Raw genomic sequence first — 18,688 nt, forward strand, 5'->3', positions numbered from 1 at the left:
CCACACTAATCCAAAAGCAAAGAGAGAAAGCCCAAATTAATAAAATTTAGTAATGAAAAGGGAGAGATCACAATGAAAACAAAGAAGGTAGAAACAATCATCAGAAGTTATTATCAACAGTTATATGCCAATAAGCTCAGCAACTTAGATGAAATGGATGCATTCCTGGAATACTATAAACTCCCAAAATTGAACCAGGAAGAAATTGACAACCTGAATAGACTGATATCTAGCAACCAGAAAGGAGAATTTCAGACCAATATCACTGATGAATATGAATGCTAAGATTCTCCGCAAGATCCTAGCAAACAGGATCCAACAGCACATTAAAAAGATTATCCACCATGACAAGGTATGATTCATCCCTGGGCCACAAGGATGGTACAACATTCAAAAATCAATCAATGTGATAGAACAAATCAATAAGAGAAGAGAAAAGAACCACATGGTCCTCTCAATCGATGCAGAAAAAGCATTTGACAAAATTCATTATCCGTTCCTGATGAAAATATTTTAAAGTATAGGGGTAGAGGGAAAATTCCTGAACTTTATAAAATCTGTCTATGAAAGACCCACAGCAAATATCGTCCTCAATGGGAAAAAACGTGCAGCCTTCCCATTGAGATCAGGAACATGACAAGGATGCCCACTCTACCACTCTTGTTCAATACCACTCTTGCCCACCTAACAACAGCAATCAGACAACAATAAGAAATAAAAGTTATCCAAATTGGCAAGGAAGAAGTCAAACTCTCTCTCTTTGCAGAGAACATGATTCTTTATATGGAAAATCCAAAAGACACCACCCCCAAACTACTAGAACTCATACAGCAATTCAGCAACATGGCAGGATACAAAGTCAATGTACAGAAATCAGTGGCTTTCTTATACACTAACAATGAAAATACAGAAAGGGAATTTAGAGAATCTATTTCATTTACTATAGCACCAAGAACCATAAGATACCTGGGAATAAACCTAACCAAAAAGGTAAAGGATCTGTACTTGAGGAAATACTCAACACTCATGAAAGAAATTGAAGAAGAAAGAAAAAGATGGAAGACCCTTCCATGCTCTTGTATCAGAAGAACAAACATTGTTAAAATGTCTATATGGACTAGAGCAATCTATACTTTTAATGTCACTCTGATCAAACTTCAACCGGTATTTTTCAAAGAGCTGGAGCAAATAATCCAAAAATTTGTATGGAATCAGAAGGAACTCCAAATCGCTAAGAAAATGTTGAAAAACAAAAATAAAACTGGGGGCATCAGGTTACCTGATTTCTAGCTTTACTACAAAGCTGTGATCACCAAGACAGCATGGTACTGGCCTAGAAACAGACACATAGACCAGTGGAACAGAGTAGAAAGCCCAGATATGGACCCTCAATTCTATCGTCAATTAATCTTCGACAAAACAGGAAAAATTATACTGTGGAAAAAAGACAGTCTCTTCCATAAATTGTGCTGGGAAAACTGGACAGCTATATGTAGAAGAATGAAACTCGACCATTTCTTACACTATACAGAAAGATAAACTCAAAATGGATAAAAGACCTCAACGTGAGACAGGAATCCATCAGAATCCTAGAGGAGAATATAGGCAGTAACCTCTTCGATATCAGCCTCAGCAACTTCTTTCAAGACATGTCTCCAAAGGTATAGGTAACAAAAGCGAACATGAACTTTGGGTCTTCCTCAAAATCAAAAGCTTCTGCACAGCAAAGGAAACAGTCAACAAAAGAAAGAGGCAACCCCTGGAATGGGAAAAGATATTTGCAAATGAGAGTAGAGACAAATGGTTGATATCAAGGATCTATAAAGAACTCCTGAAACTCAACACACACAAAAGAGATAATCATATCAAAAAATGGGCAGAAGATAGGAACAGACACTTCTCTAGTGAAGATATACAAATGGCTATCAGATATATGAAAAAATGTTCATCCTCATTAGCCATCAGGGAGATTCAAATTAAAACCACATGTAAAAAAAAAAAATTAAAAAAAAATAAAACCACATGTAGATACCACCTTACACCAGCCAAAATGACCAAAATTAGCAAGACAGGAAACATCATGTGTTGGAGGGGATGTGGAGAAAGGGGGACCATCTTCCACTGTTGGTGGGAATGCAAGTTGGTGCAGCCACTTTGGAAAACAGTGTGGAGATTTTTCAAGAAATTAAAAACAGAACTTCCCTATGACCCTGCAATTTCACTCCTGGGTATTTACCCCAAAGATACAGATGTACTTAAATGAAGGGCCAGCTGTACCCCAATATTTATAGCAACAATTGCCACGGTCGCCAAACTATGGAAAGAACCAAGATGCCCTTCAGCGGATGAATGGATAAGATGTAGTCCATATACACTATGGAGTATTATGCCTCCTTCAGAAAGGATGAATTCCCAACTTTCTAGCAACATGGACGGGACTGGAAGAGATTATGCTGAGTGCAATAAGTCAAGCAGAGAGAGCCAATTATCATATGGTTTCACTTATTTGTGGTGCATAACAAATAGCATGGAGGACAAGGAGAGATGGAGAGAAGGGAGTTGAGGGAAATTGGAAGGGGAGGTGAACCATGACAGACTATTGGATCTGAAAGCAATCTGATGGTTTTGAAGGGGTGGGGGTGGGAGGTTGGGGGAACCAGGTCATGGGTATTGGAGAGGGCATGCATTGCATAGAGTACTGGGTGTGTGCAAAATCAATGAATACTGTTACGCTGAAAATAAATTAAAAAAAAAAAAAGAAGGAACAGACAAAATGAATAGGACTTTATCCATTGAATAAATTGAATAAATCATTAATAACCTTCCAAAACAGAAACTACAGGCCCAGGTGGGTTAACTGGTGAATTTAATTAAACAGTGAAGGAACAGATTAAATTAATTACCTACAATTACTTTCAGGGTATAAAAGCAATTGGAATCCTTCTGATTCCTTCTGTGGTATCATCATTACCCTATTATAATTACAACAATTATATAAAAAAGTCACATGAGTTTCTTTTATGAACATAGTTACCAACATCCTCAAAAATGCTACAAATTGAATACAATAACGTATAAAAGAATTATATATCACGATTAAGTAGATATATTGCAATTATGTGAGATTGTTTGAATATTCTAAAATCACTTAATGCAGTTCATTATATCAAAAGAATAAATAAGAAAATAATCACCTCCCAAATTAATAAATACTTAAAGAGCATTGTACAATATATGATACCCACTAACAATTAAACCTCTTAATATACTAGAAATAGAGGTAACAGTTCATCATGACAAAAAATATCTATAAGAATCCTACTGTGAAATTTATAGTTAATAGTGGGAAACTGGAAACTTTCACACTAAGATCAGGAGCAATGTAAATATGTTCCCTCTCATTAGTCCTTTTCAACATTGTGCAGAAAGTGTTAGGAAATTCAATTAGAAAATCAAAAGAAATGGAATGTATATAAATTGAAAAGTGAAAATTAAAAACACTTTTGTTCACACATGATCTATTTATTGGGTAGAAAATCCAAGAGTAGACAAAAGCTCTTTTGAAATAAGAAATTTAGCAAATTTACAAGGCAAAATTTTAATATACAAACTGCAACCTTTCCCTATGCTATATGGCATCAATGAACAAGTGTAATAAAAAATAATAAATACAATATCATTTAATTTAGTACCAGGAAAGAAAGAAGAATGAAAGAGAAGGAAAAAGGGAAAGAAAGAGAAAAAAAATTGTTAGGTACAAGTAAAATAAAATAAAATACGTATCATACCTCTAAGGGATACACCACATAATTCTTATGAATGCAGTTAGAACTAAATAAATGTTTAGATGATCCAGTTTCACGGATAGGAAGATTTAAAGTTGTGAATGTATTGATTTTTACTAATTTAGATGTATAGATTTAATTCAAATTAAATTCAAACCAAATTACATCAAGTTATTTTCTGGACATTGACAAAGTCATTATAAACATTATGTGAGAGGAAAAAATAAGCCTAAAATAGCCAACATTATTTGAAAAGGAAGAAATTAGAAATATGGATGATGTCCAAATTGAAGAATTTATACAAAGTTGGAGAAATTATGACTGGTAGTTTGGTGTGAGACTAGATGAAGATATCAAAGGAAAAAAAGAAAAGCCTAGAAGAAAAACAACATAAGTATAGTTAACTGAATTTTGTCAAAAAACAAAGTCAACATGATGAAACAAATACTGTCTTTTAAAAATGATGCTGGAACAACAGTGTCCTGTTGCAAATAAAAAATGTATAAAAACACATAAACTGAAAAAGCATTGTAGAACTAAATGTAAAACTACAGTGTTTGTAGACAATAACACAGGAGAAACCTAGATTATGTCAAGTATGAAAATGATCAGTAGATACAATGCCAACATGTAACTTATGTTTTAAAGAAATCTTTACACCCAATATGAGGCTCAAACTTAAAACCCTGAAATCAAGTGCAATATACTTCACTGATAGAGATAGAATAGGTCACAAGGCATAACTTATTTTAAAAAATAATCAATACACTGCATTTATTAAAAATTAATTAAAAATAAAATAAAATAAAAATAAAGTTTTATTAAAAATAAATCTTATGTTCTGTGAAAGAAAGAATTAAAAACAAACAGGAAACCCCAGATTCAGAGAATTTCGAAAGAATAACTTCCTAAAACATATATGTGATAATTTTTTGTAAATATACAGAAAACTCTTGAAATAAACAATGGAGAAAATAACTTAATTAAGAAAACAGAGGAGTCCCAAAGACCCATTACTAAAGAAGATAGACAACAAATAATCATAGCATACAATGTTTCACATTACATGTCATCAGTTCTATGCAAATTAAAACATAAATATATATTAATACATATCTTTGGAATGGTCAAAGTCCAGGCAACAACAAGACTAAATGCTGATGATGATGTGGCACAGCAGAAGTGATCTTTTTTTACTGGCAGGATTGAAAAATGACACAACTACTTTGGAAGATAGTTTTACAGTTTCTTAATAAAATAAACTTATCTTAGCCATGCAATCCAGCAGTCAACACATCATGAAAACATATCCACATAAAAACTACACTTCAGGATATCTGGGTGGCTCAGATGCTGGGTATCTGACTTTGGATCCAGTAATGATCCCAGAATCCTGGAATCCAATCCAGCATTGGGATTCTTGCACAATGCTTCTCCCTCCACCTGCTACTCTCCCTGCTTGTGCTCTCCCCCTCTCTGACAAATAAATAAAATATTTTTTAAAAAGGCATTACATAGATGTTTATCATAATTTTATTTATAATTGCAAAATCTTGGAAGCTAACAAGATGTTAGCTTATCAGCCCATGGTAAGGCATGGAGGAACTTCATATGCATATTTTCAAGTGAAGGAAGCCAATCTGAAAACACTATATACGGTCTAATACCAACTAAAACATATTCTGGAATGAGCAGAACCATGAAGACACTGAAAGTTCAGTAGCTGTCAGGATCATGTGTTGGGGAGAAATAAATTGGCAGAGCACAGAGGAGTTTGAAGGCAGTAACCTACATGCATGGCACTATAATAATGGGTATAAGTCTGCAAACAATGGGAGATATGGGATTTTTAAAAATTTCCAATATCTATTTTTTGGCCAACAATAACAACAACAACAAAATCACAGGGATCACAAAGAAGTAGGAAAACCTAGTCCTCATGTTGAAACAACATACATTGATAGAAACTGTCCTTTAGGAAACAAAAAGATGAGAAGTGATTAAAAAATAAATTAATAACTTGAATATGATCAAATGAGTAAATAAAAACACAGACAAATAACTAAGGAATTTTCTTTCAAATGTCAGGTAAATAAAATGAGAATATCACCAAAGAGATATGAATTCTAAAGAAAACAAAACAACAACAACAAAAACAAACAGAAAGCAATCAGAAATTCTAAAGTTGAAAACTACAAAACTGACAGTGAAAAAGTTACTAGGGAGATACAATGGTACATTTGAACAATCAGAAAAAAAAAAATCATGAATGAAAATGAAGGCAGGCCCATATTTGTAGATTCTGAGGAGCAAAAAGTTAAAAAAGCAAAAGAGCAAAAGACAAAAAGACAAGGCAAATGTGAAGATAGCCAATGGTATAAATGGATCATAATGAAGTAGAACCATATATGTGTTATAGGAATCCCAGAAGGATATTAAGTGAAAGAGGCAGAGAGATCATCTGAACGAAAAAACTGGTTAAATTTCCAAATTGATATAGATATGATTATACAATCAAAAAAACTTAACAAAATTCAAGTAGGATACCACCAGAAAGATCAACAAAAAGACACAAAGCATAAAAATATGAAATAAGATATTGCAAGCATCAAGAAAAATGCGACTTGTCATGTAAAGGAGAACAGTAAAATTATCTTCCGAGTTCTCAGCAGAAATTGAGAGCTGAACACAGGGAAAATGTATTCAATGTGATGGCAGAATAAAAACTGTTCACTGAAAATATTGTATCTGCAAATTTATCCTTCAAAAAAAAATAAAGAAAGAAAAGAAAAGAAAGAAACTAAGACATACATAAAATCAGTGAAAGGTTTTTATTACCAGGCCTGCTTTACAGGAAGTGTGAAAGGAACACTTTATTTCAGGTTGAAATAAAAAGACATAATATGGATTTGTAAACTTAATTTAAATTTCCTAAATATATTAGAAGATCTAATTTATTAGAAGATCTAATTTATTAATTTAATATGTAATACATACATATTATGTATAATAATATTAGTTTGTACATGAACAATGAAGAATTACTTTGTGAGTTAGAAATTAATACCTAAGATGAGGAGAAATTAGGTATACTAATAGAGTTTATAGATGTGATTAAATTTAAGAAACAAACCAGATGCATATAGGAGAAGGTAAGAAAGAGAGAGATGGAAACAAAGCATAAAAGACTCAACTATAGTGAATAATGAGGGTTGATGGACAAGTGGGTTGGGATTGGGCTCAATGAGTGATAGGACTTAAGGAGGGCACTTGTGATCAGCATTAGCTGTTATATTTAAGAGATAAATCAGTAAATTTGCTCCTGAAACCAAAATCACCCAATATGTTAACTAATTAGAATTCAAATAAAATTTATTTGAAACAAATAAAATTTAAGTATCAATTAAAATTCAAACTTTAAATCTGTAGTGTGTTATATATAATCTCCATTATAACTTTAAATAAAATATAATTTTTAAATTCTTAATTGTTATTATCATGTTCAATTAGCCAACATTTGATACCTCATTAGTTTTTGATGAAGTGTTCCAAGATTCATTAGTTGAGTTTATCACCCTGTGCTCATCATATCATGCACTCTCTTTAAGGCCCATCACCCAGTTACCCCATCTCTACTATGTATTCTATTAAACACTACCTCTGAAACAAATAATACACTATATCTTAATTAAATTTAACTTAGATTTTTAGTGTGTAAGAAAGCCACTGATTTCTGCCACTGATTTCTGCACACTGACTTTGTATCTTGCCACGTTGCTGAATTGCTGTATGAGTTCTAGTAGTTTGGGGGTGGAGTCTTTTGGGTTTTCCATATAAAGAATCATGTCATCTGTGAAGAGAGAGTCTGATTTCTTCATTGCCAATTTGGATACCTTTTATTTTTCTCTTTGTTGTCTGATTGCTGTTGCTAGGACTTCTAACACTATGTTGAACAAGAGTGGTGAGAGTGGGCATCCTTGTCCTGCTCCTGATCTCAATGGGAAGGCTGCAAGCTTTTTGCCATTGAGGATGAAATTTGCAGTGGGTCTTTCACAGATAGATTTGATGAGGTTCAGGAATGTTCCCTCTATCCTTATACTTTGAAGCATTTTAATCAGGAACAGATGCTGGATTTTGTCAAATGCTTTTCTGCATCAATTGAGAGGACCTTGTGGTTCTTCTCTCTTCTCATATTAATTTGAACTTCTCAAAACCAACACACACAAAACAGACAATCATATCAAAAAATGGGCATATGATATGGACAGACACTTCTCCAATGAAGACATACAAATGACTATCAGACACATGAAAAAATGTTCATCATCACTAGCCATCAGGGAAATTCAAATTAAAACCACATTGAGATATCACCTTACACCAGTTAGAATGGCCAAAATTAGCAAGACAGGAAACATCATGTGTTGGAGGGGATGTGGAGAAAGGGGAACCCTCTTACACTGTTGGTGGCAATGCAAGTTGGTGCAGCCTCTTTGGAGAACAGTGTGGAGATTCGTCAAGAAATTAAAAATAGAACTTCCTATGACCCTGCCATTGCACTCCTGGGTATTTACCCCAAAGATACAGATGCAGTGAAAAGAAGGGCCATCTGTACCCGAATGTTTATAGCAGCAATGGCCACGGTCGCCAAACTGTGGAAAGGACCAAGATGCCCTTCAACAGATGAATGGATAAGGAAGATGTAGTCCATATACACTATGGAGTATTATGCCTCTATCAGAAAGGATGAATTCCCAACTTTTGTAGCAACATGGACAGTTCTGGAAGATATTATGCTGAGTGAAATAAGTCAAGCAGAAAGAGTCAATTATCATATAGTTTCACTTATTTGTGAAGCATAACAAATAGCATGGAGGACATGGGGAGATAGAGAGGAGAAGGGAGTTGGGGGAAATTGGAAGGGGAGGTGAACCATGAGAGACTATGGACTCTGAATACAATCTGATGGTTTTGAAGGGGCAGGGGGTGGGAGGTTGGGGTACCAGGTGGTGGGTATTATAGAGGGCATGGATTTCATGGAGCACTGGGTATGGTGCAAAAATAATGAACACTGTTATGTTGAAAATAAATAAAAAATAAATTTAAAAAATTAAATTAAAAATAAAATATATTATAAATGTAATGATTACCAATATGGTATATATTTTGTTCACCTTTTAAGATTTTATTTATTTGGCAGAGACACCCCAAGAGGGGGACACAAGCAGGGAGAGTGGGATATGGAGAAGCAAGCTTCTCACGAGCAGGGAGCAAATTGAGGGGTTCAATCCCAGGACTATGGGATCATAACCTGAGCTGAAGGAAGATGGCTCAGTTACTGAGCCACCCAGGTGCTTCTATTTTGTTCATTCTCTATGCCTTATTTAATAAGACCATTTCTACTTCAAGGTCATAAACACATTTCCCTTTTATATAAGAAGGAAAAGAAAGGGAATTTGACCATGCAACTACAAAATAAAATCAACTGCACACACACAACACACACACACACACACACAAAATACTAGGGAAATTAAGAAACAACTTATATGACATATAGAAAAAAATGGCAAAATAGCAAAATATATTCCACATTTATCAGAAATTAACTTAAATGTAAGTGGATTAAATATCCTAGTTACACCATACGTTGTCAGAATGGAATACATATAGATGATATAGATATAGATAGATATACATACATTATAAGACATTCAATGAACATTGATGAAGTTTCAATACTGTGAAAAATAAAAGGATATGAATAAAAGATAACCCGTGCAAAGGATAGTCAGAAAATATGAAGTTGTATATGAAAAAAAGTGGATTACAAGTAAAAATATTATTTATAAGTCTTGAGTATTCATCTTTACTGATAAAGATGTAGGGATCCATTATAGGTATGGACCATATCTTCTTTATCCATGCATCTATTGAAGGGCTTCTTGGATCTTTCCACGGTTTGGTGATTATGACTATCGATGTTATGAACATCTTGTTTTATTTTTATGTATTTTTATGTTAACTTTTTTTTTAAAGATGATATTATTGTATTTGGCAGAAAGCACAAGCAAAGGGAGCAGGAGAGGGGTAAGGAGGCACCTCACCAGGCAGGGAGCCACATGCAGGGCTATCAGAACCCTGAGATCATGAGCTGAGCCTAAGGCAGAAATTTAACCAACTTAGCCACCCAGGAGCCCCAAAGACATATATATTTTTTTTAAATAGTATAGTTAAATACAGAAAGCTGTACAGCTAGGTAAAATTTGTGTTAAGAAATAATCCTATCACTTTGGGCCCACCCAACTCCTTTATATATGAGCATGACCATTGATTGACAAAGAAAGTTTATGTTTTTGAATAAAGATGCAAAGTATGCAAAAAAACATTAATACAGATGAAAAATATAAAAACAAAAGAGAACCACAGCAGAGAAAGGTGTTTAAGCTCTCCTGGACCTGTTGGACTGGGGAACAGAGTTATTTAGGATGGGATCTGTGGGGAAGGAAGGGGAACCAAATTTGTTGCTTAAAAAAAAAAAAAAAAAAAAGAAAAGAAAGAAAGAAAAAAGACATCTTTCAAATCAATCCCTGGATCCCTGGTTGTAGACAAGTTCTCCAAAACCAGTATCTGGCACCCCTGCAACAAACAAACTTTGAGAAAATTCTTGGATTACCTCAAAAATTGGGCCCTTTTCCTTGCTGCCTCTGCCAGGGGGCTTCCGGACTGCGCTTGGACAGGTCCCCTATATGGGGGCTGCGCAGGCTGACCAGGCTGACCTGGAACTTGGCCTCCTGTGGGTGGGCCCCCGCAGCCCATCCTTCCGCACCACCCCCTCCTCCCGTGTGGACCTCTCCCCGTCCAGCCCAACGCCAGCTCCCTCGACGCAGCACCCATCTCTGCAGAGGCTGGAGTGGCGCCCCAGGAGGCCAGGTCGTCCGGCCTTCAGGGGAAGTTCCAGGCTCACCCGCGGTCTCCTGCCGGTCTTCCCACAGCCTCAGCCTACCCGCTCTTCCTGAAGGAGAAGCCTCTCCCCCGGGTAGACTTCCAGAAGGAAAAGCGTTTCTTCCTGTTTCTCTGAGTCTTGCTGCTGGTCCAGCACATGGCCGGGTGCGTCCGCGGCCTTCTGGGGAGATGGGGAGGAGTCCTCCAAGGCGGGCTCCCTGTCAGGGGTCAGGGGTCAGGGGTCAGGGGTCAGGGCCTAGCCAGTCTTGGTGGTCTTGGTACCCTGAGCGCCTCTGTCTCTGCGGGGTGCCAGGCCTCCGGGGCGGCAGCAGGGGCTCTTCCTTCTGGGCCGCAGTGGTTGGAGCGGTTGGACGCCCAGCTCCAGGCAGCTGCAGGCACCTCTGGTCCCCGCCGTGGCGCTGCCCTTGGCTTGCAGCTCCTCATTGGAGCCAGGGTGGGAGGCCTCCAGAGAGGGGGTGCCTTTACCTGCTGGTGATGGGACCTGTGGGGAAAGCAAGGGGTGTGTGATAGCGCAAAGAATAATGCAGCACTAGAAATTACAGGAGAGGCTTGGTCTTTTATTTTATTTATTTATTTATTATTTATTTATTATTATTATTTTTTTTTTTTTAAGAAAAGTTATTACGATGTATTTTGTGAGGGAGATTTACAACAGTACAGATCTTGGTTACGAAGGAAAGAGGGGGGAAAATGCATATCACCAAACGTACATTTTTAAAAAGATCATGATCTTAGGAGTTAATTTAACTTATAGGAAATTTTCACTTACCTCCTGTCAGCTGTACCAGTCAGAGATAATCTGTTTTGAAATCAATTATTTTTCTAATAATCTCTTGGTTCAGATAAATTCTCATATTTGCAGTTTCATTTGATTTCTTTTATTTACTACCTATTTTGTCAGTGATCATATTTACATGAATATAGTATCATTTAGTGTAGACCTTAGTTTGATTTACCATTAATTAAGAAAATAAGTACATTGATGCTTGTAGATCTCACCATTGATTAAAATACCACTTTCAGCACATTTACTACAATTTCATAAGAGATTAGAAGGTACAACACGAATTCTTTCAAGAATTCTATCATGATTTGTTTTAAATTTGGAGAGCTTCGTGTTTGTTTGTTTTTAAAGCACACAGGTATGTAAGTAATTAACTTACTTTTTAACATTTTATTATGTATCTATATGAAAGTATGAAATATATAAAATATATATATCCTTAAATTGACTTTGACAAATAAGAGTTTCCTTCGAACTTCCATAGTTAATTAAATACTGGAATGTACCAATGGTTAATTCTAATACTTCATTAGAATACTTTTTTATTAATACTAGTTAAAATCATCTTAAAGATTTGGAGAAATATATCAACCTTAAACAATAAATAAAACTAAAAATACCATAAGACATATACCATTTATAATCTTGCATATTAACAAAGGTACTGGTTTGGAGAGCTGACATTGGTCCTCCCACCATCCTATGAAGTCATTTTTCTGAATAGGCTTCTTTGAATTTTTTCTACCAGTGCATACACTTTTCTGTCATCCCTGACCTTATTAGATAACTCCATAAAAACCTAATAGTAATCATGAGTTCAAGACATCTTTGTGGATTAAGGAGAATACCTGTTGTTTTATGTGTGTACTCACTTGAGAATGTCCACAGAGACATGAATAAGGTGAAAATACCCATTGCTCAGCATGTCCCAAGGACAAAGTTTAGAAATGAGTTCTGATACATGGTGTAGCTGTTTTAATAGTTGAGTTAAAGGTTAATTCATTGGGTAAACATATATTTATTCAGAATTTTTGAATATTATGTCTCTTGTGTATAAGTTGTTTCTATATTTTGGACATTAATCCCTTATTGAATATATTATTTGCAAATATCTTCTCCCAAACAGAAGTTCTATTGATTGGCCCCAGTGCTGTACAGATGATTTTTATTTTGAGAAATAGTAGTTCATTTTTGCTTGTTTCCCTTGCCTTTAGAGACACATGTTGCAAGAAGTTGCTGTGGCTGAGGTTGAAGAAGTTGCTGCCTGGGTTCTCCTCTAGGATTTTGAAGGATTTCTGTCTCACACTGAGGTATTTAATCCATTTTGAATTTATCATTGTAGATGGTGTAAGAGAAGGTCCAGTGTCAACCTTCTGTGTGTGACTGTCCAATTTTCCCAGCACCACTTTTTGAAGACACTGTCCTTTTTTCCATTGCATATTCTTTCCTGCTTTCTCAAAGATTATTTGACCATTGACACGAAGGTCCATTTATGGGGTCTCTACTTTTTTTTTTTTTTTTTTTGCATTGAGCGATGGTTCTGTTTTTGTGCCAGTACCATGCTGTCTTGATGATCACAGCTTTGTAAACTAGCTTGAAGTCAGGCATTGTGATGTCCCCAGCTTTGGTTTTCTTGTGCAACAGTGCCCTGGCTATTTGGGTTCCTTTATGGCTACATGCAAATTTTAGGATTGTTTGTTTTAAGGCTGTGAATAATTTTGAGGGTATTTTGATAGGGATTGCATTGAATGTGTAGATTGCTCTAGACAGCATATGCATTTTTACAATGTTAATTATTCCAATCCAGGAGCATTGAATGGCTTTCTACCTCTTTGGGTCTTCCTCAATGTTCTGTAGTTTATAGTGTAGAGATCATTTACCTCTTTGGTTAGGTTTATTCCTAGGTATCTTATGGGATTGGGTGCTATGGTTGAGGGAATTGACACCTTAATTTCTCTTTCTCCATTCACATTATTAGAGTATAGAAAAGCAATAAAATTTTGTGCCTTGATTTTGGAATCTTGCACGTTGCTGAATTCCTGCATGAGTTCAAATAATTTAGGGGTGAAGTCTTTTGTGTTTTCATATAAAGTATATTGTCATATGCAAAGATAGATGATTTTACTACTTCCATGACAACTTGAATGCCTTTCACATGTTATTGTCCAAATTATGAGGCTAGGACTTCTAATGCTGTGTTCAATAAAGTGGTAAGAGTGGGCTTCCCTGTCATGTTCCTGACCTTAAGGGAAGAACTGTCAGTTTGTCCCCATTGAGAATGTTATTTGCTGTGGGCCCTTCTTAGATGGCTTTTATAATATATGTTCCCTCTATCCCTATATTTTGAGGAGTTTTAATCATGAGAGGATATTGTATTTTGCCAAATGTGTTTTATGCATCAAATGAGAGGATGTTATGGTCCTTGTCTTTCTTTTGTTTATATGACTAATCACATCACTTGATTTGTGAGTATTGAACCACCCTTACATCCCAGGAATAAACCTCACCTCGTGGTAGTGAATAACGCTTTTAATGTACCTTGGAATCCTACAAGCTTGTATCATGTTGAATATATTTGTATTAGTGCTCACGAGAGTTATTCATCTATAATTCTCCTTTTTCACAGGGTCTTTGTTTGTGGATTAGTGTATTGCTCTGCCTCAGAAAATGAGTGTGGAAGCTTTCCATCCATTCCCATTTTTTGAGAAGCAGCTTCTGTAGAATAGGTATGACTTATTCTTAAAATCTTTGGTAGATTTCCCCTGGGAAGGTATCTGTTCCTGGACTCTTGTTTTTCTGGGGGAGGTTTATGATTCCTGCTCAATTTCCTTGCTGGTTATTGGTCTCTTCAGATTGTTTATTTCTTCCTGTTTCAGACTTGGTAGATTACAAGTTTCCAGGAATGCATCTCTTTCTTCCAGATGGCCTAATTTGTTGGCATATAGTTGCTGATAATATGTTCTAACAATGCCCTGTTTCTTTTGCATTGGTCATGATCTCTCCCCTTTCCTCCCTGATTTTATTAACTTAGGTCCTTTGTCTTTACTTTCAGCTATGTCTGGCCAGAGGCTTATTGATCTAATTAATTTGTTCTGAGAACCAGCTTCTAGTTTGTTGGTGGGCTCTGCGATTCTACTAGTTTCTCTTTCATTGATTTTTGCTCTCATCTTTATTCCTTCTTCTCTCCTGCTGGGTTTCAGCTCTATTTGCTGTTCTTTCTTCCAGGTGTAATGTTAGCATGTGCATTTGGATTTTTCTAATTTTTTGAGAGAGCCTTGGATGGCTAAGAAATTCCCTCTAAAGACCAACTTTTCAGTATCACATAGATTCTGAACCAATGTGTTTTCATTTTCATTAGTTGCATTGAATCGTTTAAGTCTTTAACTTCCTGGTTGTCCCAATCATTTCTTGGTAGGATGCTCTTTGACCTCCAAATGTTTGAATTCCTTCCAAAATTCCTCTTCTGATTCAGTTCCACTTTCAAAGCATTATTGTCTGAAAAAATCAGGGGAAAATATCAGACATTTGGTATTGGTTGAGACCTTATTGGTGTAAACCTTTTTTTTTTTTTTTTAATTTTTGAGTATGTAATGTTAGTCACCTTATAGTACATCAATAGTATTTTATGTAGAGTTCATAGACTTATGGTTTAAGTATAACAACCAGTGTTTCATTCAGTACATGCCATCCTTAATAACCACCAACAGCCTCACCAATCTCCCCAACCCCTTATCCTCTAAAACCCTCTGTTTCTTAGATTTTACATTCTCTCGTGGTTCATCTCTTCCTCCAATTCCCGCACCTTCACTTTTCCCTTCCTTCCCCTAATGTGGTCTCTGTTATTCCTTATGTTCCCAAGTAACTGAAACCATATGATAACTGAATTTCTTTGCTTGACACATTATAATCAGCATAATTTCCTCCAGTCCCTTCCATGTTGATGCAAAGTGGGGTATTCCTCCTTTCTGATGGCTGAGTATTATTCCATGGTATATATGGACCACATCTTCTTTATCCATTAGATGTTGATGGGCACTTGACTATTTCCACAGTTTGGCTTTTGTGGCCATTATGGCTGTGAACACTGGGGTCCATATGACCCTTCATTTCAGTACATCTGTAGCTTTGTTGTAAATAACCAGTAATGCAATTGCAGGGTCAGAGGGTAGCTCTATTTTTAATATTTGGAGGACTCTCCACACTGTTTTCCAAGGTGACTGCACCAACTGGCATTCTCATGAACAGTGTAAGAGGGTTCCCCTTCCTCCACATCCTCTCCAGTACTTAGTGTTTCTTCCCTTATTATTGTCATTCTAACTGGTAAAATGTGGTTTTGATTTGAATTTCCAAGATGGCTAATGATGATGAACATGTTCTCATGTGTCTGTTACCCATTTTTATGTCTTCTTTGGAGAAGTCTCTGTTCATGTTTTCTGTCCATTTTTTGACTTGATTATCTGCTTTCTTGGTGTGGAGTTTGAGAAGTTCATTATAGATATTGGATGGCAGCCTTTTGTCTGTAGTGTCATTTGGGAATATCTTCTCCCATTTCATGGGTTGTCTTTTTGTTCTGTTGACAGTTTCCTTTGTGGTGTAGAAGATTTTGTCTTAATGATGACCAAAAGTTCATTTTTCACTTTTCTTTCCCTTGCCTATGGAGATGTGTCTTGAGAGAAGTTGCTGTGGCTAATGTCAAAGTGCTTACTGTCTATATTTTCATCCAGGATTTTTTTTATATAATTTTTTATTTTTTATAAACATATATTTTTATCCCCAGGTGTACAGGTCTGTGAATCACCAGGTTTACACACTTCACAGCACTCACCAAAACACAGACCCTCCCCAATGTCCATAATACCACCCCCTTCTCCCAAACCCCCTCCCCCCAGCAACCCTCAGTTTGTTTTGTGAGATTAAGAGTCACTTATGGTTTGTCTCCCTCCCAATCCCATCTTCTTTCATTTATTCTTCTCATACCCACTTAAGCCCCCATGTTGCATCACCACTTCCTCATATCAGGGAGATCATATGATAGTTGTCTTTCTCTGCTTGACTTATTTCGCTAAGCATGATATGCTCTAGTTCCATCCATGTTGTCGCAAATGGCAAGATTTCATTTCTTTTGATGGCTGCATAGTATTCCATTGTGTATATATACCACATCTTCTTGATCCATTCATCTGTTGATGGACATGTAGGTTCTTTCCATAGTTTGGCTATTGTGGACATTGCTGCTATAAACATTCGGGTACACGTGCCCCTTTGGATCACTATGTTTGTATCTTTAGGGTAAATACCCAATAGTGCAATTGCTGGGTCATAGGGCAGTTCTATTTTCAACATTTTGAGGAACCTCCATGCTGTTTTCCAGAGAGGTTGCACCAGCTTGCATTCCCACCAACAGTGTAGGAGGGTTCCCCTTTCTCCGCATCCTCGCCAGCATCTGTCATTTCCTGACTTGTTGATTTTAGCCATTCTGACTGGTGTGAGGTGATATCGCATTGTGGTTTTGATTTGTATTTCCCTGATGCCAAGTGATATGGAGCACTTTTTCATGTGTCTGTTGGCCATCTGGATGTCTTCTTTGCATAAATGTCTGTTCATGTCCTCTGCCCATTTCTTGATTGTTTTATTTGTTCTTTGGGTGTTGAGTTTGCTAAGTTCTTTATAGATTCTGGACACTAGTCCTTTATCTGATATGTCGTTTGCAAATATCTTCTCCCATTCTGTCAGTTGTCTTTTGATTTTGTTAACTGTTTCCTTTGCTGTGCAAAAGCTTTTGATCTTGATGAAATCCCAATAGTTCATTTTTGCCCTTGCTTCCCTTGCCTTTGGTGATGTTCCTAGGAAGATGTTGCTGCGGCTGAGGTCGAAGAGGTTGCTGCCTGTGTTCTCCTCAAGGATTTTGATGGATTCCTTTCGCACATTGAGGTCCTTCATCCATTTTGAGTCTATTTTCGTGTGTCACACTGAGGTCATTCATCAATTTACAGTTTATATTTGTGTATGATGAAAGATAGGTGGAGTTTCATTCTTCTGAAAATAGCTGCCCAGTTTTCCATCAGAATTAATTGAGGAGATGGTCTTTTTCCCACTGGATATTTTTTCCCTGATTTGTTCAATTTTAGTTGACTGTAGATTTAAGCATCCACATATGGGTTCTTTACACTCTTCCACTGGTATATGTGTCTGTTTTCATGCCAGTTCCATGCTGTCATAGTGATCACAGTTTGTTATACCTTGGAAGAAACCTAACCAAAAAGGTAAAGGATATATACTTGTGGAAGTACCTAACACTCAAGAAAGAAAATAAAGAAGACCCAAAATGGAAAAACCATTCATGCTGTTGGATCAGAAGAATAAACATTAATAAAATCTCTATGCTGCCCAGAGAAATCTATACTTTCACCCCATCCTGATCAAAATATCAACAGCATTTTCCAAAGTGCTGAAACAAGCAATCCTAAAATGTGCATGGAACAAGAAAAGACCCTGAATCACCAAAAAATGTGGAAAAAAAAAAACAAAGCTTGGTATTTGTGGAGAATAACAAATAGCATGGAGGACAAGGGGAGATGGAGAGGAGAAGGGAGTTGAGGAAAATTGGAAGCAGAGGTGAACCATGAGAGACTATGGAATCTGAAAAACAATCTGAGGGTTTTGAAGGGGCAGGGGGTGGGAGGTTGGGGGAACCAGGTGGTGGGTATTAGAGAGGGTATGGATTGCATGGAGCACTGGATGTGGTGCAAAAAAACAATAAATACTGTTACGCTGAAAAGAAATAAAAAAAATAAAAAAATAAATTAAAAAAAGAAAAAGAAAACAAAGCTTGGGGCATCTCATTGCCTTATTTAAAGGTTTATGACAGATGGCGGGGGAGTAGGAGGAGGCGCCTTTTTCGGCCTGTACCCCAAAGTGAGCTGATTACTTACCAAAGAACTCCATTCACCCATGAAATCAGCCTGAGATCAGAATTATAAACGTCTGGATCTCTACAGGGGCAGAAAACGCCAGTGGGCAGGTAAAGCGGAGTGGGAACTATGACTGATATCGGAATATAAACAAAAGGGGGAGGGAGCCACCAGAGGCGACCGGTTGGAAAGTAATACCCCAATACAAGCAAGAGTGCCATGCGTCTGGGGACCAGCATTAA

Source organism: Mustela putorius, unplaced genomic scaffold (genome assembly GCF_011764305.1).
Source record: "Mustela putorius furo isolate JIRA1106 unplaced genomic scaffold, ASM1176430v1.1 tig00003923_pilon_pilon_pilon, whole genome shotgun sequence".
Classification (NCBI taxonomy): domain Eukaryota; kingdom Metazoa; phylum Chordata; class Mammalia; order Carnivora; family Mustelidae; genus Mustela; species Mustela putorius.